Genomic DNA, 19,493 nt, shown 5'->3' with positions numbered 1-19,493 from the left:
AAAAAAAAGAAAAAGAAAGAAAAGTAGAGAAAAGAAAAAAAAATACAGTTGATATCTCCTACACTTGGGATTTGCAATGAGTATCACGCTATGTGAGATGCCCAGCACTAACAGGGGCTTAGTGAACATGAATTCTCATCCTCTCCTTGGTTCCTGTGTTATTGGGAAGGGTAGCCTTCCTACTCATGCCAAGAAACAGTATTACTATAAGGAAGAAAGAGAGGAGACTTAGGTGAGCCTGGGAAACCTCCAACCAGACAATAAACCAGTGAATCTGGGCCCTGTGTAAGAACATAGACATTCAGGTCCCCTTAGACTCTGGGCATATTCTGAGGCACCTGGAGGGCTCATATGACTCTTGAGCTTAGCTCAGGCCTTGATCTTGGGGTCTGGAGTTCAAATCCTACCCAGCTTGGAGCCTACCTAAAGAAAAAAAAAATGGGGCATATCTCCCCGTACTTCTGCCCAGATCTTATTTTTTCTTAGACTGCGGATAATACTATCCTCTTTGCTCACCACCCCTCACTTTCGTCTCTCCCTCTTCGATTCATTTCATGTCTCTTCCCAGCCACTGAAAATGTGAAGGGAAATGAGAAGCCGCCCGCTGCATGGATCTGTGTGCCTGCCTGCGTTCTAAGGCTTGTGGTTGGAGGCTCAAATGCCAGAATTCCTGCTTTATTTAGTTTTGTGGGGCGTGAGGGAGAGATTCTTGTGTAAGAAAGGTTTTTTTTTTTTCTTTTTCCGGGGTACAGCTAACAAACACAAGGATCTGTGAATTTCCTAGTCCTTGCCCTTCATTGGGGAGACCTTGTGCATTGTCTCCACTGAGTCATGACCCAGGGGATTCATGTTCATGAGGACAATCTGTTTATTCTGACTAGAGATGCAGTACGTTGCCACTCATTTATAGAGATATTGCTCAGAGACCAAAGCAAAAATTATAATCCCTCTTGGCTTGTGACACTCAGTGACAGCTGGTTTAGAATCCTGGATCAATGCTTTGGAAGCTGTACAACCTCGTTCTAAATATTTGATTTGTGAACTTCGGTTTTCTCGTCTGTAGAATGGGGATAACATTACCACACAGTCCTGCTTTGAGTATTAAATTTGGGAAAATGTATGGAAAGGGTCCGGCCCAACATAAGTGCTCTACAAGTATTTGTAAGAAAAAGAAATGGCATGTGGGTGATATCCAGTGAATACTGTCCGCCACCCACCCACAGAGAGCAGGGAGAGGAAGGGAAGAGGAAGATGTCTTTCTATCAATATTCATTCAGGCTCCAGGGGTGAGGGTGAGGTCTACCCTCAAAAGTCTGTAGGATCCATGTATATAAAAAATAAAAAAATAAAATTAAAAAAAAAAGTCTGTAGGATCCAAGTAGATCAAGTAAGTGACACTCAAGTTCTGTGCACATCTCACAGTGAGGGGGGAGTCTGTGCCCCTTCACCATGACTCCAGATGAGCTTATGACTGCGTCAGCCAACAGAATGACTTCTGAAGCTAGGTTGTAAAGACCATGCAGCTCTGCCTGGTTCTCTAGGTCACTTGCTACATGGGAAGATGGGAGAAGTCCCACTCCCTTCAGTTGCCCTGTTGCAGAGACCACCTATGGGTCCTCCAAGCTACAGTCCTAGCTGGGCCTCCAGGAAACATCACCTGCATCCACGGTAGCCCTGGGAGTGGCCATCTTGGGCCTCCAGCCCAATCAAACCTTCAGATTACTGCTGTCTGGCCAACACCTAGCTATAACTCCAAAATCAGGAGTAAAAGTAAATGGTTGTCTTGAACAACTGATTTTAGAGAGGCGATTTTCACTCAGCAATAGAGTCCCCAGAACAGCCAGGCATCTGGGGCCTTGTTGAATTGGAGAGCGTGCCTTAACTCAAGGAGGCAGTTACGACTAGGCTTATGCAAATGTTGTGACGGATTCAGGTCTTGGCTGGCCATCTGTGTCACAAAGGGATGTTAGACCCAGATTTTTGTGAAGCCTCCAAATACTTGAGGTATCTGGTACCAATAAAAAATTTTCTGGAAATACCACGTGCATCCCACCAAAGCTGTGTCGATGTGTCAGCAAGGCCTGTGAGCAGCTAGTCTGTAGAAGTGAGGACAGTCTGCTCACCCTACCCTAGCCAACGCCTTCTGGAAAACTGGGTCTGTCAGCTCTAGTCAGTGGCCTCCAGCCCAGCAGGAATGCTCCCCTATAACATATTAGCATATGAAAACCGGTGCTTAGACAAGCGTTTGTACATTCCCAGATCTGAGCCAAACACACTGCCTCTTGTTTCACTAGTGATTGGAGTTTTGACCCATTTAGGCCTGACAGCAAAATAGCGATTAGCAGGGGGTGTCGTTAGTGGTGTTTTGATTGGGAGGGCATGAAAGAAGTTGGAGAGGGAAGGATGGGGGAGGAGGGGCAATAGAGAAAAACTTCCTGGAGGACAAAAGTTCACCAGTTTTCCCTTGAAATTAGTTTAAGGGCAATAGAATGACATCAACAAAAATCTCAGTGAATTGTGAAGTGTTTTTAAGAACACAGCTCTTGTTATTGTTTTTGGCTCTTGCTGAGTATATTTTGTTCTGGGCCCTTAAGGAATTCACCTTTAACTGCGGAGGAAAGAATTGCATATTCCTTGGCAACTTCTCATGTACTTTCTTCAGGACGTGAGTGAGGCAGAAGACGGAGCCATTGAGCTAACACGGACATGGCCACTGCCAAGGACAGGAGGCCTTTGAGGTTTATGGATGGGGGGATCTCATTGGTGGGAACAGGTGACCATTGCAAAGCCAAAGCATGTGCAGCCATGGAGACAGAAGGGCAGCACCAAGCTGAGGACAGCTTTACAAAGAGCGACAGAAGTGTCCCTGTTCCCAAAGCAGGCATGAGGTGTGTCCGTGGCCTCAGTCTTCATCAACAGAACGAATAAATATGTGAACATTTCCTGAGATGTACTTATATCAAAAAAACTGTTCTGTAGTATATTAAAAAACTATTGATATTTTCATCTTTTATACTGAACTTATTTTAGAAATGGTACAAAGAGCAAATCTTGAAATATCACTCTTCCACCCCAATATCTTCATATTACATTATACCCCCACTTAATCAGTAAAATCTAGTGTTTGTATATTTTTCTAGAGATACTTATGCATATACACAGGACATAAATTCTTTCACACTCAAGTGGAAGCACGTTATATCTAGCATCCTACGCTAATCCATTTTCATGTGACAAAAATGCTGAAGAGCTTTCCATTTTTCTATGGCTGTACATGTGTGTGCCCCCATTCTTTCCTAGAGCTGAACAGTATTTTGTTTTAGAGTTACATCATAATTTATTAAACCAGTCTCCTCTTGACAGACAAGTGTGTTGTTTCTATGGTAATTTTCTTTTGAAATAATTTAGAGTAGATATATGCAATGTGTGTGAGTGAAATCCGATCTGTGACTTGGAAGACTGGCCAGCATTAGAAGTAGCCTGACAAACAACACTTCAAGGATGGTTAGCGCTTTAAATATCCTTATTGAAATCTGCACCAGAGGGTGTATTAATTAATATAAGAGAAGAAATGATTAGAGTTTAAAATAGGTGGTTGGTGAGGAAGATTAGGTATTCCACATGGACTGACTGACTGACTGACTGATTGCCTGTCTGATGTGCTGATTGGCTGAACAACTGACTGAATGAGTGACTGAATGTCTGTTTGAAAGTCTGACTGACTGGCTTGCTGAATACTCGACTTAATGATGGGTTGGCTGACTGGTCTGGGTCACCCTAAGTTGTCTAGGGAGGTGAGGCATCTGATGGGATGATGGGGGCTGGAGTCTCTCTTCCAGCTCTTTTTTTTTTTTCCTTTTTTTCCCACAATTCGAAGCAAACCAGTGCCGTGAACAATAAACACCACCAAAAGAAAAGTAGTTTACAAATCATTGCAACAGATTTATGGTACTTGCAGAAGCCTGATCAGAACAAACCAAAACAATGATTTGAAAGCCCAAAATGTCCCTAAACCAAACTTAAGAGCTCAGTCAGCTTCTGTTACCCCCTCCCAGCTGCCAACAGGCCTCTCAGGCACAACTGTGACATAAAACTTCTTTTCCGTGAGCTTTCCCTCTGGTGGTGGCCTTTGATCTCCTTTTAGCTGACCAGTGCTTTGCCCCCTTCACCTTTTCCCTCTTTTGCACAAAAAAAGATCTGATAACCAGTCACTGACACTTGTTGACTGGTTGATTGTATTTTGACTGGAACTCATATTCATCAACACCTTGTCTGAAATAAGCCTGTGAAATTTAAGCCTTTTAGCTGTAATTATGGGATGAAAAGTGTTCCACTCAAGTTTAAAAGAATTTCAAGCATCAGCAAACAGGAAGGGAGAGGGTGAAGGTCAATTCAGTTACCTTGGAATGTGGTCCTGATTTGTCTTTTTGGGGGGATCCCCCCCCCAAGAAACCTCTGGCGACATTGTGCTTTGAATAATGCAGGGGCTGGCAGACATAAAGCTGCTGGAGGCCTGGGCCAAGGATTGTTTTGGTCTGTGGCTTCTTCTAGAACCTTCTAGATCTTACACCCACCTTCCCTGCTTCACTATACACAGATCTCATTCCTTACCACCTCAGCCAAATTTCTGACCTTAGTCCATCTGTTCCAAGCCTCTAAGGCACACGATTTTCCAGTTCTGGGCAGTTAGATAGTTTAGCGATTACTTAACGTTTTATTTTCCTACTTAAGCCCCGTGTCTGTCAGTTTGACAGCATTTGGCCAACCGTAACTCTACTTTAGGTTAGGAAGCTTCTCACAACCATACAAAATGTGTCGTTAATATATAGTTTATTTCTTAATAAGGGTTTAAGAGGATGGTTAAGGAAGCTTGGGTTTCAGTGTCTCTTTGTGATTTGTATGTTTGAAGAAAGGGGGATCTTTTGAATCCTCATAACAAAAGGTGCATATTACCCTCATCTTACCTGTTAGGAAATGCATACTCAGCTCTGTCTAGGAGTTTCTGCCCAAGAATATCCAGTTGGTAGTTGTGGAGCCAATATTTGAACCCAGTCTGACTTTGAACTGAACCCATGCTCTTTGAAAAAGAGCATGAACCCAATCATGCTCTTTTCTTACAACTCAATAGTAAGGAATGGCTTTATTTCCTGAGACTTCAGTGTCTTCAGCAACACCAATAGAGTCATTTCTGACATGAGGCTGAAATCTACAGGACTTGTTTAAAGGTAGACGACAAATGTTACCATTTTTAATATTTCACTATTCTCTTCCAGTTTTTTTCACAGTGCAAAATTTCCTAAGAGAAGGATTTTTAATAATTTCCTGATTATAAGGATCCTTACTCTTGTCAGAGGCTGGCAAAAACAAATGCAACGTGGACAGACTAGGTTGTGTTAATTTTAAAACAGTAATAATTAATGTAAAAACAAGTGAGGGAGAATTCTTTTAGGAAACAAAAGCTGTGAACTCTTGTCTCAGCTTTGGTGGACATATATCTTAGAGGGTAGGTTAAAAGTTTACCATAATACACTTGGGTTATCTGTTCAATTTCAAATCCAGGATCGATAAGGCTTATCAGGGAATTTTTATGACTTCAGGGAGGTTATCACTATCTTAATATAGTGATGAAGACAAAAGCCAGACCTCACTTGAGGTCAGAACTGAGCAATCAAATTTACATCTGTTAGGAATGACTTGGTCCAATCTTCAAGGTCAACATATTCACAGATGTCAAAGTGTCTGAATGGAGAGATGATAATCATTGACCTCGAAACTCTCTGGGGCCTTGGCAGGCAGCTAAGGGGGAGATAAGGAGCTTTCTGTTGAGATAGCAAATACATGTTTGAATATATACTTCCTTATTTTCTTTTTGTGAATAAGAGGAAATGCCAAAAACCCTGTCTCCGATAACTATGGCCCTGTTGGGTGGAGATAAAGGAGTTCATTGAGGTCCTCCTTTCCCACAACCATTTTCTCCAGAATTATAACTCAGAGTTCTTGACAGATATTAATCCCATGCGTTCTTTCACTTCTTAACCCTGAATAGGAAGTAGATAGGGGTAGGCAGCCAGTAAAAGAAAGAAGAAAGAGGAGAGATTAAGTATGGCTAATTGATAGAGAGATAAGTCCAATTGGCAAGGAAAAGCTCTAAATCTCATCTAGCTTTAGTGTGCCGTCATTAACTAGGTAAGCTCTGAACAAGATTTATACTGAAGGATGTTCCCACTTCAGGTCAGAAATTGAGTTCCTAACTATAAATGTAGACCTGAACTTGAATTTATTAAACAAACAAACCTTGAAAGAATTGACAACTGTGTCCTTTACAGCGTACAACTGTGAGGTCTAAATTAATATTATCTCCTGATGTATAAACTCTTGTGGAGAGGAACTTTATCTGTTTTGTTTCCCAGTAGCTGTCCAATGCCTAGAGAGGTGGAGAGGAATGTTGTCTCTGCAGCCATCTTAAAGTCCCCTGGTACATTTTTTTCTCACAAAGTGAAGCAAACCAGTCAACGAGTGGGATAAACCCTTTTGAGTTTGCCTACTACAGCAAGCGAGATAAACTGGATTACAGGCTCTGGTCCTCAGGGTGGCTCCTTTAAGGAAGTTCTGACTTACAGGGTGTGAAAGTCAGAGCCCTACGAAACCATTTTTTGTAGAAGAATCAATGAATACTTGACTCATTTGTGAAATGTTGGTGCCGGTCAAGACTGACATGTAACTTGATTTTGTAGCAATTAAGACTGATTTAACTGACGGCAATTATGACTTGACTTTTAACTGTGATGCATGACCAGTCATTATGTAGTGATGGGCCTAGCTTCACACTGGCCACAAAATGATGAGAATTGCAGAATACAATTAGAATACGTAGCCCGGGGCGCCTGGGTGGCTCAGTGGGTTAAAGCCTCTGCCTTTGGCTCGGGTCATGATCCCAGCGTCCCCGGATCAAGCCCCATATCGGGCTCTCTGCTCCTCAGGGAGCCTGCTTCCTCCTCTCTCTCTCTCTCTGCTTGCTTCTCTGCCTACTTGTGATCTCTGTCTGCCAAATAAATAAATAAAATATTTTTAAAAATAGGATACGTAGCTCAGCTATGTGGCTGATAGCAAAAAGTCTCACTGTTGCCTGGGTATTAAAATGACCCACAATAAAGCAGAAGACATTATGATAACCAGTAAGCAGTAACTGGTTATGCCCATGAGACCTAGTCAGAGTCTTGCTGGTCTACCTGGGAAAGATAGCAGGAAGTAGTAGAAAGACTGCTAGGATTGGGTCTGGTGGGGGTTCTGGATTCAGGTGCTAACTCTGTCACTTACTGTGTTACCCTGGGGAACTTAACCACCTAGAATCTCTAGTTACTTATTTCTAAAACATGATCATCAGGCATCCTATAGGGATTCAAAAGATCCCCTATAGGGATTCTTTTGAATGATTATCGTCGTTCAAAATAAGACTTTCATGAAAAAGACACTTGGGTCATGTCTCAGTTAGTGTCCTATAAATGATCTGTGAGGTAGATTTCCTACCTTACTTTTCAGTCTTAAGTTGGCTTCTCCTGCTGCTGCTGCTGGGACACTTCCAAGAAAGCTCCCCCTGCCAAATAGCCAGTATGTTTATGGGAATAAACAGTTAGCTGACTTCTCAGGCTCTCAGTCTTAGAGAAGAAAAAGCACACCTTCTAAACTGTATGGGGTGAAACCCACCCAGAGGCTCTTATCTTATCCTGAGGTTAGGCATTCCTGGTCCTACAAAAATCCATTAAAGACCTCCTTCTGCCAGTGTATTTCATCACAGTCTACAATAATAATGAGGAGGACCATAGCAATGTTGATAATAACGTTGTCCTTAGTGTGACATGGCCTCTGGCCCTCCAGCAAACCCAGAGTTTTGGCTTTATGGGGACATACTGGCTTCTTTTAACCCCATTTTTCAAGATTGCATAAAAAAAATTGGCTGTCATATTGATGAGATATATGCTTCTTTCATGTGGGGGTTAGGAGCTAGCTTAAGTTTAGATAAAAGTGAGTAATGTCCTTAGCAAACATGCTTATCAAGAAATGTCTCTGTAAACTTTCACTTAAAAAATACCACAATTCTTTTTTCTTTTTAAGATTTTATTTATTTATTTGACACAGAAAGAGAGAGAGGGAACACAAGCAGAGGGAGTGGGAGTGGGAGAGGGAGAAGCAGGCTTCCCCCTGAGCAGGGAGCCAGATGTGGGGCTGGATCTCAGGACCCTGGAATCATGACCTGAGCCAAAGGCAGACGCTTAACGATTGAGCTACCCAGGCGGCCCCCAACATACCGCGATTCTTGATATACATGCCTCTCGTTAATTAGAAACCTAAGATTTTTCTGAAGCTGTTGAATTAAAAATAAGAATTGGATAGAATCATATTGGTGTCATACTCAAGAAATGGTAGTGTTTGATTATATTTTCCTCTCTACTCTGCTTTTCCCATCGTGCACGTCCCTACTTTTATTTCATTGGGCATCACGAGAGAATGGCTTCATTTGTGCAGATTCCCTCTTACAACAGCTACTGTGCTGTGTGCAATAGCAGAGTGAAGAAGGGACTAATCTATTGAATACTGACCATATGCCAGGTTCTTTGGTGTGCAGATTGATGTCACCTGCAAAATATCTCAGGATAATATGCAGTTTTGGGTTAGCATGAACGTTAATTAAGACCATATAATGAATCTATTAGATTCGTAAGTCAAGACCATTCTAAGGCTGACCCCTTTCTTCCTGAACCACTCCCAGGACTGTGAATTGCCTCATGTGCCCAAGGTCTTTCCTTTTGTTTAAGATCAAACTATGCTGCTAAGGAGCTACATAAATCCTTTTTCACTCTCTGATAAATGACTCATAGTCTCTGAAAGTGAATTATCTTAGGAAGATTCATATTGGGCTGGAATGGAAGATCTAAGAATGATACATAAACATGGTGATTTCAGGACTGAGACACCTCCTAGGGACAGGTTCCTTTTTGGGGGGGAATAGAAGAGCGGGCAAAGTTAGCTTCTATTGACAGCCCACCGTGATCTTCCGCATCTGTGGAGAAGGAGGCCAGTGGCTGAGAGGTGCTGTGTGTTGTGTTAGGTGTCTTGGAGAAAAGTAGGCTGTGCGGTTCCTTTGAAGTTGCTTCACAGCTCATCCATGAGAGGGCACTGGTGCTCCAGATAGTCCATGCTTGGAGTCTTGTCTGAAGAGAGATGTTCATCCCGTAACTTGAGAAGGAGGGGTTAGCCACTTGTACCACATCTGTGGCTATGTTTGATAGAAGATTATATCTTCATATCTCTATATCTATCTACCTACCTATCTATCTATATTTATATACACATAGATACATAGAGAGAAATGGAGAACATTAGCAGTTCTGCCCTCTTGTCCAGCTCAGTGTACGTGTGGTCTTCAGTCTCTAGCTGCCGAGTGCTACCTTTTACCCATGTGTGGAAGAGCTGATCACTGGGTGCAATGGGTATTTTTATAAATAAAGCTCACAAGTCTGTAATCAGGATTATACTGGAAAAAAGCACCAAGACTTCCTGGAAGGCCCTCCCAAAGAAGGAAAAGAATCTCTCTCAGCGGAAGAAATGGAAGAAGGGAGGAAGAAAAGAAGGGATGGGGGGAGGGAGAGAGGGAGGGGAAAAAAGAGAAGAGAGCAGGAAATTTCCAATAAAATGGATAATGTCCTGCAACCCTAACCCTGACAGGAGAAAGGTCTTTTAACATGGTGGTTGGGGGGGCTGGTGGCAAGAAGAGATACATTGTTTTTCAGATGGGAGCAAGCAGCATATCACAACTCAAAACATCACCTGGTGACATTTCCCGCATTCCTCCCAGTCACTGTCTTTCATGTCATCCTGTTTCATTCTATTTAAAGTACTTGACACTATTTGAAATAATCTTCACCATTTACTTGGGTGTTTACTTATTGCCTGTCATGTTTACTAGAGTATAAACCCTCTGAGGGCTGGAACCTTGCCGGTTTTGTTCACTGTTGTAACCCCACCTCCTGAGACAGTGGACACCAATGAACATCAGATGAGTGAATGAAAATGCCCAAAGGTGTTAAAATTTCACAAAAAGGGCCAAAGTGATTCTATTCAGCAAGGGCTGTGGCTTCAGGGAAACTGGAAAATGATTTGTAATACAGCATGTGGGCTTTGAATGGGAGCAAAGTGAATGGCTTGTTTCTCTGACCAAGGTCACCATGTAGTTCCCCCAGGGGTCACATACTATCTATATACATGTATGAACACACACACAGTTTATAGATTTTTATTAACATTTTAATATATAATTATGGAGAGAGTGTCTGCATGTTGACTAGTCCTAGGATTTGGAGGAGATATATTATTCAACTGGGCAACCTTCCATAAAGCAAATTACCTGGGAAAATCCATAAAGATTTGCATGTCTAACTGTCCCACCTGTGGAAAGAAGTGATTATATGGCCAGAATCATTTATGATGTCCCTGTATGTATTTTGGAGTTCAGAGGATTTGACCACTAATACATTTAAAGAAAATACTGATTTAAAAATAGAAATAAAATCTCTTAAGTCAATCTTGATGTGAACTGTGAGTTCTGAATAACCAGATAGTGTGGTACAGGTGAGCTTTAGGCAAGGTGTCAAATTCAGAACAAGTGTCTGACTTGGGGAGCATCCGGCCTCTAGGAACCATAAAGTGGGTTTGCCATGGCCATCATGAATTTATGCTTCCTTAGTTTCAGTATTAAATGAAATAGAACAACTCAGAAAATGAACGAAGTGGCACATTTTGAGTAACCACATACTTTGTACTAGGCTAAGGCCACAGGGGAACATTCAACATTATCCTCCCTTTGAAAAGGTGAAATTGTACTGATAAAACATGGCACACTTGAATCAGTTAGATTGCTTTACTTCCTTATCAGTCAAGATTCTCCAGAGAAACAGAACCAAGGGGATATACCTCTAACTCTGTTGCTAGCTTGCTCTCTCTCTATTCTCTACCTATTTCTCTATCTATTTAATCTATATTATGTATGTATCTCTCTCTCTCTCTATCTATCCACACATACACACATACATGCATACCTACACAAGGAGATTTATTCTAGGAATTGGCTCAAGCGATTATAGAGGCCAAGAAGTCCCACCATCTGTCTTCTGCAAGCTGGAGCACCAGGAAAGCTGGTTGGTAATTCAGTCTGAGTGCGGAGGCTGATGGTGTAAGTCCTGGTCTGAGTCTGAAGGCCTGAGAATCAGGAACATTGATGTCCGGGGCAGAAGATGGATATCCCAGCTCAAGCAAAAGGAACAAATTCACCCTTCTACCACCATTTTCCTCTCTTCTGGCCCTTGTTGGACTGGGGATTGGATAATGCTTAACCTGCCCTGTGAGCCTCACAGTTCAAATGCTAATCTCTTCTGGAAACATCCTCCCGGACACACACAGAAATAATGTTTTTACTGATTACCTGAGGATCCCTTAGCCCACTCAAGCTGACAAATGAAATTAAATATCACACGCATGTAAAGAAAATTCAACTCAAAATGGCTAGGGTAAAAAATTAGGAATTTATTGTCTTATGTAACTGGGAAGTTTCAGGCTGACTCTGAGCATTTGATTTAAGACTCAAAATAAGCCATAAGGCCCCAGTATTTCTCTGTGTCTTAGCTAGGCTGTCCATCTCCCTGTGTTGGCTTCATCCTCAGGCTCCCTGGGGGTCATTTTCTCCAGGGCTCCAGTCTAAAGGAACAAGCCAACATCTCTTAAGCCAAAGCCCTAAAATGAATCCTGATGGTACTAATGAGTATAACTTGCCAAAATGAGGACTGGGGGCTCTTCCCCTGGGGCTGTGGGTGACGAGAGATCTACTGTTGACCCCAGCGTGAAGCAGTAAGTAGTAAACATCATGCAAATGATTCAGGTCAGAAATGATTTTAGGGTTTAGGGGAAGGAGAGGTTAGTGTGGTTGGAGCCATAAAGATACATCCCACAGATAAAGGTGAGTTTGGTAAGGGCCTTGAAAGGCAGTTTTGGGGGCATCTTCTATTCCTACACACTTTCTGGGGGGCTCAGTATGTGTAAGATAATGCATAAGCTCTATGGACAACAAACCAGTGACAGTCACTGTCCAACATAAAGGGCAGAGGAGAAAATCTGCCTCCTGTAAATGCCTCTAGGTGCAGAGCCATTTACTGAGCCCCAAAGTGCCTAGCTGACAAGTTTTTGCTTCACGTTGATGGGGCAAGTTTCATTGCAGCTCTTGGTTTACCACTATTTGTTTCAAGCCTTTGCCTCAGTGGCCACCGAGCCCATTGGCCACACTCTTCTTGAAACCATGGGGCACAGGAAGCATTCACTCATTGTAGGACCCTGGCTCCTCTGCCAGATGGAAACTGCTTCCTCGGTGTGGGAAGACCCCTGTGATCCAGCCCTGGTCTGGGTGGCAGACGTAGATCCTTTGGTGGAAAATTATTTCTGAAAGGAAGTCCTCATATCTTTAGCTATTTTATTTTTATACTGCCTTTTTATTGACCCACTACATGATAAAACATTGATAAAAGCATTCATTAGTAAACAGGATTTCTTTGTATCATGGTGGTTCTTGTTTTAGGAATTGCCAGTAGAAAAAAAATACATGGTTTGTTGTGTTGTCAGACTTGGATATAAAGCATCTTTATCCTGTCTTTTGGAGGTCAGCAACAGCATAGGTCAATACTGACCTGGGATCTAGGACTCCATGTCCGGTTTATCTGGAAAGTATGAAATCTGGGTTCTCACTCAAGTTTTCAATAGGCTGAAAATGTGTTTCTGGACAACGGTTAAAAAAATAATCAGAAAACAGGGGATATATATATATATATATATATATATATATATATATATATTCCTACAGGCTGGAAAGACTGATTAATTGGACTCCATGAAATATTGTAGGGTTCTAAATATGTGTGGACTACTTTCTGCTTTTTCTTCCTGAGTATGCCGTGTATTATTTAAACCTCAGAGTAGTTCTCAAGAAGATCTGAATATCTTTTTTTAGAAAGCTTTCTTTTCTCCCCATATTTTAGGACACATTTTTATTGGCACATATTAAAGTTTTAGACTATTTTACATATGATTACCATATCGTCAATCACACTAAAAGTCCAGTGACTAAATGCAAGTTAAAGATTTATAGATGAGAATTCTATTTTTAATCAGAGGGGATGCTTAACAAATAATTTATCCATCTGATACTTATCGAGAATATTTACAGGTCAACAACTCTGATTAAATATTACTTATATTATTATTAGTGTAAAACATCTCTGTGTCTGAATTTAAAAGCATTTACATTTGACGGTATTGACTAATTCTCTATTCCAGATGTGAAAATACTCTGGACCTATGCATATGGGTATATATGTATATAGAAACACACATACATACACATACACAGAAATTTATAGTTAGAAAAGATCAAGTCCATTATCACTTGCTGGAAAAATTCCTACTGATTTTAAAGAAGGTAGATGATTTTAGATAATGAACTTGTTGCAAGAAAGGAAAAATGTTGAAAACAAAAGACTGTGATATATTAATTGCTAAGGAAAAACTAAAAGATAACAAAGGTTTTAATTTTTAAAGAGTTAGGATTATCCTATAATCACATTTTGATCGCTGCTAAGTTTTATGCTTAAACCACATGCCAGCTGACCTTCTTCAGGCTTTAGATCTTTTTCTCTTGAGTGAAATCAGGTGAGAGTTTCGGGGGTCCCAGGGAGACCCTGTGACAAGTTCTGAGCTGTTAGACTTCGCTGACTACTAGCTGTTTCATCTTAAGCTCGTTCAGACTCCTATTTGCAAAGGGAAGATGACACAGTTCTGATGAGCTTTCTGGGTTCTAGCAGGCTTTAAGATGCAAACCCAGAATGCCACTGGGAAATGCCACAGAGGAAAGGGTCCGGCTTGAACCTCAGGCCTGGTTCAAGTTGCATTACTTACTTACTAGCTCGGTCACCTTGAGCAAGCTACTTAACTTCTCAAAGCTGACTTTCCGCCTCTTCACAATGGGGTCAATGATAGCCCAAGGTGGACTGCCTCTGTAACTTTGGGCATGTTCTTTCATGTCCATTCTTGGTTTTCTCATTGTCAGGTGGTGATAGTAACAGTGCTTAACTTATTGGGGTAGGAGTGGTGGGCAGATTAAATTAGCGCAGGAAGGTAATTAACACAGTGTGAGTGGATGGGAGATGGCCAACCATTGGCTGGGACGGGTGGTAGTCAAATGATGGATAGTCCGCTGACGGAAGGATGGTGACATTAGTTTGTTCTCTGCTTTCCAGTTTAGGAAAGTTGAGTAAGTTAGGCTAACAGAGGCTCAGACAAATGGACGACATGGTGTCAGGAGACAGACCGGACTTGTGCCTCCTGTCTTCAGTGTTCCTCAGTGCAAACCAGGATCGCCCTGGGGGGGACTAGCTTGCTATTTATGGCCGTTAAACATTCCAGTACCCTGAAGGGATATTGGCTGAGCAGTCTACGCAACTTAAAAAGCACTTAGAGGAATGCATATCCATTAGACCAGGCATAATGGACCCACTCTGGGCCATGCTTTGTAAATACACGGGTAATGTCATTCTGACGTGTTTATAGGCCAGGACATACTTCCCACAGGTCAGGACCCTCGGGTGAATCTGTGGGCTCTCAGGAGCCAGGTCCCCTACCTCGCACGCCCGGGGCTCCATCCCTTATTACTTGAACATAAAAATTTTCAAAAACTGGCAGTAAACAAATTACTGTTTCAAAAGACTGTGGAATGACCTTGGAGCTGCACATGTCAGACCAGCACAAGGCAATTGCCCAGAGGTGAAGGAAAGCCATTATCATACTTAGTAAGCTGGTTAATTAAAGACTATTTTTGTCATCTGCAATTTTGAGAAAGTCAAGAGAGCTACAGTCAAACTTCCACAAGAGAAATTCCTGAAATAATGGGGTAGCAGGGCTAAATAATCATCGGCTTCCTCTCTTCCAAGAGTTCAGCTTTTGTCCTTCTCACACCCTCTAGATTTTGCTTGGTGCAGTGTAAACCAAGATTTCGGGACGTTTCTTTGAAGCTTCCTGGGGTCTAAATTACCTGGAAATGATCCTACGGGAGAATCTTAGTGCTGCGGTTTATCTGATGCCTTTTTCCGTTTTGCAAGGTCACCGACGTTCCTGATGACAGAATGTGAGGGTTTCTCAATATTCTATGTTCAAGGCTCAGCGAAGTATTCCTTAGGCTTTCTCTCTTTAAATTCTTCTTTTTAAATATTATGTATGAAAAGCTCCTGGAAATGTTTCTTAGAATCAATCTTTCCCTTTAAATTCTGCAGACAAAGGACTTCGTTTTTTGAAATACACCAGTATCTCCGAACTCAGAGCAATTTTGAATTGATGCCTAATATTTTAAAGCTAGCAGCCTTCTGAAAAACCATTCTATGGATCAGTACATTTTTGGCACTCATTTGCAAGGTCAAAATAATTTGATTACAATAGAAATGCATATAATTCAAAATTCCATGGCAAAGGGAAAAGAAGCTCAAGCCAATGACTTCTGTTGTTTACAGAGCACCTCTGATTTCAGGAAGCCTGGGTACCTACTCACTTCCCCTCACTCCTTCCATAAATCCCCCTGTGAAAACACTGGATCTTCTTAGCACTAAGAAGGGTGGTCCATTGTCCTTACTCTTTGCTTCTCTTCCCATTGACAGAAAATTAGGTTTATGCACTTCAAAGTAAATAATGAACTTAATTTTCAGGTCAAGTGAAACTAGTTTACATAGCAGATGCTTACACTGAGTTTCTAAGTAGTCAATATTTGAAAATCTATCTAATTGCAGCATTGACCAGGGAAAACGACTTATGACCTTCAAATCTAAGACTCTAGGAAGGGAGCAAACCTACCAAACTGTCAAGATTCTCCACTGGAACGTGTCAGAGGAGTTGATAGTCAAGAAAAGAGAAAGGTTTCTCGATTCTTGATCCACTGAGCCCCGTGACCTTATGATCCCATGTTAGTTACCAGTCTCGGTCCTAGGATTCTGCAGTGATTTTCCAGCAGGGCCGTGGCAACCATTCCTGCTTTAGAAGAAACTGGCATATAGGATGTTGGTGAGGACCATAGGGCCAATGTAGAGTACACGTGCACACTTCCGGGCCTTTGTGCACATTGCTCTCTCAGATTGTTAAACACCATTTGAGCACCTTCGATGGCATTTCTTCTTCGTTAGCCCATGGGCCAGGCTGATTTGACCTTCCCTTTCTCTTTTTCCCATTGCATCTTATAATAATCTCTACTGTAGCCCTGAAGAGTGGAATCACATTAGAGTGGAATCCATTGTGTTCATGGATTTATCCTCAGCATCTTCCGCAGAGCTAGGCAATAGAAGAACACAGTAGAAGGTGTTTGAATGGCGGACAAAGAACCCCAGGGTCTCAGCTCTCTTCTCTCCCTTCACCGCCCTGCATGCCCTTCTTTCTAACCCTCCCATTCACGGCTCTTCTGCTCCATGTTGGAGTCCCCAGGTTCCCCATGTCAGAGGCTCGTGGCACCGTGATACCCTCTGAGAGGCAGCCCAGGAGATTGGGTTTCCCGCTCAGAGCACACCATCAATGCTAACTAAATCACACCACTATGTGTGATTCATCGCCTTGGCTCCAGGTCAGTGTTCGGGGTACAGCGAAGATCCTGAGGCATGAAAGTCATTAATCCGGACGTTCGTGTTTGATGGATCTGGGAGTCAGTGGTGACTGAGAATGCTGTGTCTGCTCATGGTTTCAGAGAAGCCCTCTGCTTGTCGTGATGAACTGATCGTGTTTGTTTTCTTCCTCGGTCTCCGAACATCTTCCCAATCTTCACAGCATGAAGGTTCTGTCTAGTTGGCCACATTTCATGTAATTCACAATTGACTTCTAAATCCTGATCTGTTCTCCACGTCAAAATAATGAAACCCCTGAACTGAGCCCTTAAAATCGACCATCAGGGTTTCTTCTCCATCTTGGAGCACATGCACTGTCTGGATAATGTATAGACAGTTCGGGGTGGGGGGCACTCTTTTGTCCCTTTGGGCAGCCAATGGATGGCTAATGTTGACAAGCCTAGAATGTTTAAACCAAGAGATATTTAAAAATATTTATTGCTCGGCTTTGAAATGTTCTATATATTTGTTAATATGCCAGTTGGTTTTTATCCGTTTTGGTGTTAAATTAATTTCTATTTAACACTGAATCATGTTGTTGTTTTCCAAATACAGTTCAGTCCTTATGGCTTTACTGTCTGGCGTGTTGTTCCCTCTGCTTAGATGCACCTTCTTGACTGCTTTTCTCTTCCCCAGCAGATACCTCTCCTTTGCCACAGCTTTTTTCCTGGCATGGCAAACTTCTCTGTGTCTTTGACCCTCAAAGGTCACCTTCTCTGATTGCAATAACTAGGGAGAGTAGCTTCCTACTCCAGGCCTGTAGCCTGGCTGTGACAGGCGGAAGTAGCTAGTTGTTCAATCTCCCCAGGGGCGTGAGCTTCTTGAGGGAACCCTCATCTACCACTCCCTTCTCCCCAAATTACAACGCTGGGGCTGATGAACAATAACTAACATTTCCTAAGAACTTTGTGTGTGCCAAATGCTTTGGTGGAGTTTGCATCATGTTATTTAACCCTCCCAGCTGGGCTGAAAGCTAGGGACGACTGGTACCCTCTTGTCCTGTCTCCGAGCAGTAACTGATTTGCTCAGTGCTTACACCTTTTGAGTGGGGTGGTCAGGATTTGGATCCAGCCAGTCTGGTTTCTAAACCCTGACTTGATGTCATCATTGCTTTTCCAGAAAGTGTGATATGTGGTGTCCCAACCTACGTAGGGGAAGGAAGACCCCCCATGGACTGAGGGGCAAAATCCATTTATATGCATCCTGGGGGCTCCGTGGCCTCTACGTGATTAGTGGTCCTCCAATTTCAGATGTCCCTGACTTCTCTTCTGTGCTCTAGGTCATATTTTTCACACATGTATGTTCTCCCCAACCACCTACCTTATAACCCCTCCCATTTGAAACATCTTGTATTTTCCAAAAAATCTTAGCAGATGCTCTTGTACCTAGAAAGCATTCACTAAAGGAATAGTTATTTTTATTGATGTAGCTTATAAGTTGTTATTGATGGGTGGCCCTCATACATAAAAATGCACAGATAATAAGCGTACAGCTCAATACATTTTTGCAAGGAGAGCACATCCATTTAACCAGCACCCAAGAAACCTCCCTTGTGAGGTCTCCCTGAAATCACGCCCCTTACGTAATCATTATTCTGACTTTCATCACATAGATCTGTTTTGGCTCTTTCTTGAACTTTATACAAATGAAAGCATAGAATATGTGCTTTCTATGTATGGTTTCTTCTATTCAACTTTTTTTTTTTTTTTCCTGGTGACATTTATCTGGGTGGAATTGAGTGGTTTATTTGCCTAGTTGTATAATAGTCCATTGTATCAATGCACTGGCACGTATTTACTTGTGCTACTGTTGATAGACAAACAGGCTGTTTGCAGATTTTAGCTTTTGCAAGTGATGCTTTTAGGAGGTTTGGTATACAAGTTTTTGTGGGGGGACGGAGGAAAAGGATGCACACGTGTGCATTTCTGTTGTATATATATTTGGGAGTAGAATTGCTGATTCATTGGGTCCAAATATATTCAGCTTCATTAGATACTACTAAGCAGTTTTGCAAAGTAGTTGTTCAAAGTTACAGTCCCACAACAGTATATAAAAATGCCTGCTGCTTCATATAAATGCCAACATTTTGCATAGTCGTTTCTGTCCATTTCAGCAATTCTGATGGGCATGTAGCAGTATTTCACAGTGATTTTAATTTACATTCCACAGCTGATTTTTGTCTGGTGACCTGGTATCCAATAAACTTAGGAAGTACACTAAAGTCACTCTAAATTCTTTTTTTCCCCTCCATATACAATCATATCATCTGAAAATCATGAGAGTTTTGTTTCTTCCTTTCAATACCATATGCCTTTTATTTATTTTTCTTGCTAGAGCTGTCAGCACAATGTGGGATGAACGTGGTGATAGCTGACATCCGTGTCTCATTCCCAATCACAGAAGGAAAGCCTTCAGTATTTCACTACCAAGCATCACGTGCCCTTTTTTGTAGATATTTTGGTTGAGATTAGGAAGTTTCATTTTATTCCTGATTTCTAATTGTTTGTTTGAAATCATGAATAAATGTTAAATTTTTTCAACTGTGTTTTTTACATCTGTGAGATGATATATGACTTTTTCTCCCTTTCTTCCCTTTCTGATAAGGTGGGAATTGTATTGTTTTTTTTTTAATATTAATTGTCCTAGCATTCCTGGACAAAACTCATTTAGGTATGATGTATGACCTTTCATGCATTGCTGGATATGCCAGTATTTTGTTAAGCCTTTTCACATTTACGTTCATGGGAAAAACTGATCATAATTTTC

This window comes from Mustela putorius, unplaced genomic scaffold, assembly GCF_011764305.1.
Source record: "Mustela putorius furo isolate JIRA1106 unplaced genomic scaffold, ASM1176430v1.1 tig00000876_pilon_pilon_pilon, whole genome shotgun sequence".
NCBI classification, from domain to species: domain Eukaryota; kingdom Metazoa; phylum Chordata; class Mammalia; order Carnivora; family Mustelidae; genus Mustela; species Mustela putorius.
This window is presented reverse-complemented; position numbering follows the sequence as displayed.